The sequence below is a fragment of the Corapipo altera genome, unplaced genomic scaffold (assembly GCF_003945725.1).
Source record: "Corapipo altera isolate COAL_440 unplaced genomic scaffold, ASM394572v1 49, whole genome shotgun sequence".
Taxonomy (NCBI): domain Eukaryota; kingdom Metazoa; phylum Chordata; class Aves; order Passeriformes; family Pipridae; genus Corapipo; species Corapipo altera.
This window is the reverse complement of record NW_020884879.1, coordinates 18,189,087-18,195,086: the sequence shown is the minus strand read 5'-3', so window position 1 is coordinate 18,195,086 and position 6,000 is coordinate 18,189,087.

Sequence of the window (6,000 nt, the reverse complement as noted above, 5' to 3'; positions counted from 1 at the left end):
CAGCAATCTACTCTAATGTTTAGTCATTACATTCATTACAAAGGTGATTAAATTGCCTGTTCTTTGTAGAAGAACACCCTTGCTGCTTAGATATTGCCTCCTTCACTGGCAGATCCTTCAAACCACCTCTTCTCAGTTTACCCAAATAATTTCCTGAAGAAATAGATGGATTTACAGTTGAAACATGTTTCTAACCTTCATATCCTTTTTCTGAAATTATGAAACTCTGGTTTCATATTTAAAAAGTAATTTACTTGCTGTCACATTTGTAGTCATGTTTCGAAATTAAAAATCCATGTATTTTAGCGGTGTGAAAGATAAGACACATAATAAGAACTTGCAATGTGTAATTTTGTGTGTATATGTGAATACACATTTGCTTAAGGCAGAAAATGAAAAAAAAAAATCTCTTCAAACCTTCTTTTTCCTGCCACAAAATATTATAGACCACCTTAGGCTGTTTATATGTTTGACTTTGGTAGCAGTGTTCACGTTTGAGCTCAGGTTCCTCTACTAAGGGATGAAGCCAATTGCATCCATATTGTTAATAAGAACAAAGTTTTTTCACTTGGAGAGAGATTTCCCCAAAGGAACACACTTCAACAGTCAGCCTGGATAGTTAACCTGGCTATCTATTTATCACCTTCTTTCATTGGACGATCTTCTTTAGTAGATAGGTAAGGTTTTGTTCCTGATTTTGGAAAAAAATATGAAGTTTCAAGGAAGCATGTAAGACTTACTTTATCCTCTAGCTGTATACAGTAGATAGCAAGAATAAGCCTTTTAGGACTATGAACATACCAGTTTTAGGTGTCCCAAGCTGCAGGCTTCTATTATTTCCCCGTAGGAACTATTCTTCACTATAAAATATTGCTTTCATATTCGTCAAATATTACCTTGTCTTAGTTTAATCATCATCCATTTAGCATATGAAAAAGCAGTTAATGTATCATACCTCAAATTCAGAAGTGTAAGTACAATCTTTTCTCCAGAGATGCTGAGGCTGCAACTCTAATCCGCTTTCTGGTCATCCTAACAAAGAAATCAAAGAAAGCATGATACAAAAATATCTAAGTCTCTTCTCTGTGTAATGTTGAGCTCAACAAATAATATGTTTAAGCCACACTTTTCCACTGAATTATCTAGCACATTTAGGTGACTCCTGAAACAAAGAAGTCAAGAAAACCTAATTTGATTAAGCAAAACAGGGGGAAAAAATGTAAATATGCCTTATAGCTGCAAATGCCCTGAAGAGATAGAAGGAATATCACTTTTCCATCACATTCCAGGGGAATGTTATCAAACAATTTGTTTCAACACAACACATTTTAAAAGTGTGCTGAAAAGGGGGCTTTTTGAAAAGGGAAAAAAAAACCCTAAGAAAATAATTATAAAATGAATTCCATTTCCCCTATCACAATACAAAACATTTCCATTTCTATAGTTTACTATATCTCCACATTTAGGTGTCACTGCAAAAGATGACCCTCAAAGGTAAGGACAGTGTCAGAGTAAGCACAGAGAATGTTCTAATATCTTTCCTCCTGAATTATGGGATGATTTTAATTTCAGTAGGAAATGGGAATATAGCAGAGATGGATGAAGCCACATTCAGCTTTCACATTCAATATGGAAAAAGTGGGAGCTGTGGGGAAAGATGATCCTCCTCTTCTGAGAAGCATTTACTGGGAAAACTGGAGTCGTAGTAGAGGACCAGTGGAGGATCCAGAACTGATTCTAGCAGGCACTCAAGCTGGAAGAGCGGTAGCTTAGGAGGGAAGTCCTCTTAATTAACAGAAGATGGAAAACTGATTATTCCTGCTAAGCATACACACCCAGTTGTGTTTTGACCAATAGACTCAATATTTCCCAATCTGGAAAGCATTTTACAAACAGAAAAGAGGGGCATGGGCAGAGAAAGAGCCCCAGGAACAGTGAACACAATCCTACTTATGGCATATGAAAGCGTACTTGGCAGGAAAAGAGGTGCAAACGGTACTGTATAGAACAATGGGCAAAACCATTGAGAAACATCACTCTTGCCATTTTTTCTGCATAAATGTTAATTGATTTGTATTAATAACAAAGGAAAGTAGATTAAGAAAGTACCTTGTCCCTGTTAAAACAACAACAACAAACCAAAAAACACCCTAGAGAGGGAATAATTTCAGTAATTCAGAAAAACACAGAAACTTTCTGAGATTTAATCAAAACCAAAATTCAGCCCACTTCCTTCTTCTAAGAGGAAAGTTAAAAAAATAAAAAGTAGTAAGGAACTGACAAACAGAGCTATTGATTTTCACTTAATTATTTCTGGAAAACATCTGATATTTTCTTGACTATTTCCAACTTTGATTCAAGACAATAATTTACCATTTCTATCTTTAACCACATTTTTGTGACTCACAATCATGAGACAAAACTATGCCTTTAATGTATTTTTCCCAGTAGAAACATTGATTAAACAATAAGGAAAACTTGAGGGAACAAAGGAAATAAAAACAAAATTCCTTTATGAATTGCACACACCACTGAATTCCATAAACTGAAAACACATTTTCCCTCTTCTCACTCATCTCTCTCCCCCTTTCCTTGTTTGAAAACAACGGAAGAAAAAAAATATTGTCTTTAAACTTCAAAAGATTTCTCCCTTCTCTTATCCTTAGAAACATTTTTCAAGTCATCAAAGAGTATTTAGCACTCAATGATTTCTCAATGAAAAAGTCAATTCTTCGTAAAGGAACACTTGTTTCTTATCAGTTTGCTTACCTAGGTGAAAGAAGAAACCAAGGAAAATCAGAACTTCTAAAATAAAAATCCTGTGTGTACTCCAACAAGCATGCACCTTGTGTATTTACTATAGTGAATATTGTACACTGTACGCAGAAGAAAATAAATTGTGAGAAAATATTTTTTCTCTTTTCCTATTTTCCTCATCACCATTTGTAATTACATTCTATTTCAATTTCTACTAAAAATACCACTAATTCTAGTGCAAAATCTATTTACTGATATTACATTTTGTATAGATCTGTGTTCATCTACTTGGAGACATCATTCAAGAATGATATACTTTTAGGAATTTATTTTTCTTATGCTATTTTTACACTATTTCTGTGGAATTCAGGCAGACGCTTCGTTTAGACCTAAGTTTGAAATGACTCCATTTATTACAAGCCTATCCAATGTTTCCAACTATTTCATTTAGCACAGTCCTGTATCAGAGATCTTATTAGCTTAATCTTTATTGACTTCCTTAACCCTCAAATACAAGTTTATTTTCACTACATGTCTACGGAAAATTAGCCCTTGAAAGTTTCATGTTAATATCTTGACATCAGTAGACATATTTTCCAACTAACTTACTCACAATTCCAGTAGTGGCAAATAACCTTATCTTGACCATGCAAAAGAATTTAGCTCTTCTCATTTACAACGCACTAAGAAATGGAGGCAGTGGTATCCACAATTACCTTCTACAGAATCAATATTTTTCTAGCAAACTTTTTGTCACTTGTTGATTCAATTTCAAGTGACCTTTGGACAGTTCTCTTTCTGTGCTTCTGGACAGGCTTCAAGGTAAAAATCAAATTTTAATAAAGATCAGTTTTTTCCAGTGTGCATATGTGCATTCTTGACCAGAGGTTCACTTGTGTAGAAACCCTCGTAATCCTCTCAGTGTAAAGGTGTGCAGGACATGATTCTCCTACACTGCAGTATTTTGGGATATTTAATAGTTTTTTTTTCCATTATGTCTTGGGTCATAAGCCAGATTCTCTAAGTGTTTCATATGGAAAACAAGTTCTGCAGAATATCATAAAAAAAGCTTTTAATGAGGGCACTTTCCAGGATTATGGGAGATGTACACAGAACTTTATATTATGGTTTTTGTACAATATTCCAGCAACTGTCGCGCCTTACTTGGCTACTGGTTCTTCTTGTTTATGCCTCCATCCATCTCTTGTGTTGCACAAAAAAGCTTATTAGGCATTATTTCAGTTTAAATTTTAGATCTTCTCCCTGGATGTAGAAAACTGATGTTCTAATCTTCACTTTATATCAAGCAAAGGAAGGTCTTGAATATTTTATGTTCACCTTCTGCCACCTAGTCATTCTTTGTTCTTCCACCTTCCTGAAACCAATAGGTGGGAGATTTTGGTATATGTTTATATTTATATACATAAGTACACACATGAATAAGTAAAACATATACAAGCCTACATTCCAGTTTTGCACTATAACATTCCATTAAAAACTAAATACAATTAAAAGTTCTGATGAATCTGGAACAACAAAAATTGCAAAACAAATTGAAACTCCTGTGATAAAATTCAAGTGGAAATACCACCAATCACAACTCTGGCAAAATTATGGATCTGCAGGAGAGTGGCAGGTAGCAAGTATCTGTGACGGACAAGTGAAATACCAACATTTAGAAGGAAGAAAGTCCCTTGAAAGAAAAAAATTTAGGAAAATACTCAAACTCACAGTAGGTTTAATAATATCTCAGCATTGTCAAATGGCCAGAAGGAACTTCTTAGGTTATTGAAACCATCCTACACCAAATAAAGTATCATCTCTCAAGGAGTTACTGATCTTTATCTGTTTAAATTCCTTCTTAAAAACTCACCTCTTGCCTCTGTCCCTAAAAATCACCACCATCTGGGAGTGGTTATTCTGGTGGCCACCTGTAAGTATTTACATCCCTGTGAATAACTTCTGTGTGCACCTGGAGGTACTGTTATTGCATCTTTCTCCTCTTCATAGTCATTGCTCCAGATTCAGCGAAGCCCCAGATCATGAAGTGTGGGGGAGATGGATGTCTCTTTCATTTTCTGCTTCTTCAGTACAATAAAGCACCAATGCTTTTGTGAAGTTATAGGTGTTATCTGCATACACTTGTAATATGCAACCTGCAGTATCTGATTTGGCAGGCATCAATAGCCTGCTGTAAAAACAAAGGGAAAAGATATAGGTTTATACAATCAGGCATGTGTGTCCATTTCTGGTAAACTGAAGAGAGGCACTGCAAAGAGTCACTGTTACCACCCCAGCTTCTGATGTTTTTGGTTGGGTGGCTACAGTTCTCCAGCATTCTCCACGTGCTTTTCTCCTTCAGCAGAGAAAAAAGAATTAATTCATTTGTTTGAAGCTCTGCACTCCTCTTAGTTTTCGTCCTACTTATTTCAGATTTTTCTGACTATTAAATCCACTTCACCATTCCTCACCTTTATCTTTAGATACACTTGATACCTTATTTTCATACACTATTTTGTGGCTTCCCTGGTATCATAATCTGCACATTCTCATTCACATGTTTAGGTGTAAACACCCGCTACAAGTTCCTGAAGACCATTCTGGTGGAGACTTTTGGCTCTCCGTCTCTCAGCAGTGTTCCCCCCACACTTTTTAAGAACACCTTCGTTGTTACAAATCCAATCTCTTTTTAAGTTAACATTCCCACCGCCTCCTCTATCACTGTGCATTTCTGTTACAGTGACATCACAAACTGCTGGCTACTACAGTAAATGTAGATAATGGCTTGCCTGTAAATTAGACCTGTGTGAATAAAACCCATGCTTGTTTACACACTGAAATGATGCCAAAGACCAGCTCAGATGAAACAAAATATTTATGAATTGGATAAATTGGAAACTTACGTCTTTATAAGTTTCTCAACTGGATTCAGGTATAATTTTCCCTTGCCCTGCCCTGTTTTAATGAAAAATTTTCTTCTTAAGAGCTATTAGACATATTACATTTGTAAAAGACACAACATTTTAATTTATACTCAGTAATATTAAAGCAAAGTTTTAAAACAATCCTTTATGAGACAAGTGATCTTAACTATTGTAATTCACATGAATTTAATTACACTGATTTTTAAAAGTAATTTAAATATTGCTTTAAGAGAAGTTGTTTTTTTGCTACTATAATAAAATAACTTGTTTTATACAAGATACAGAAGAATATAATTTGATCGTTTCTTCTGTTAGCCTT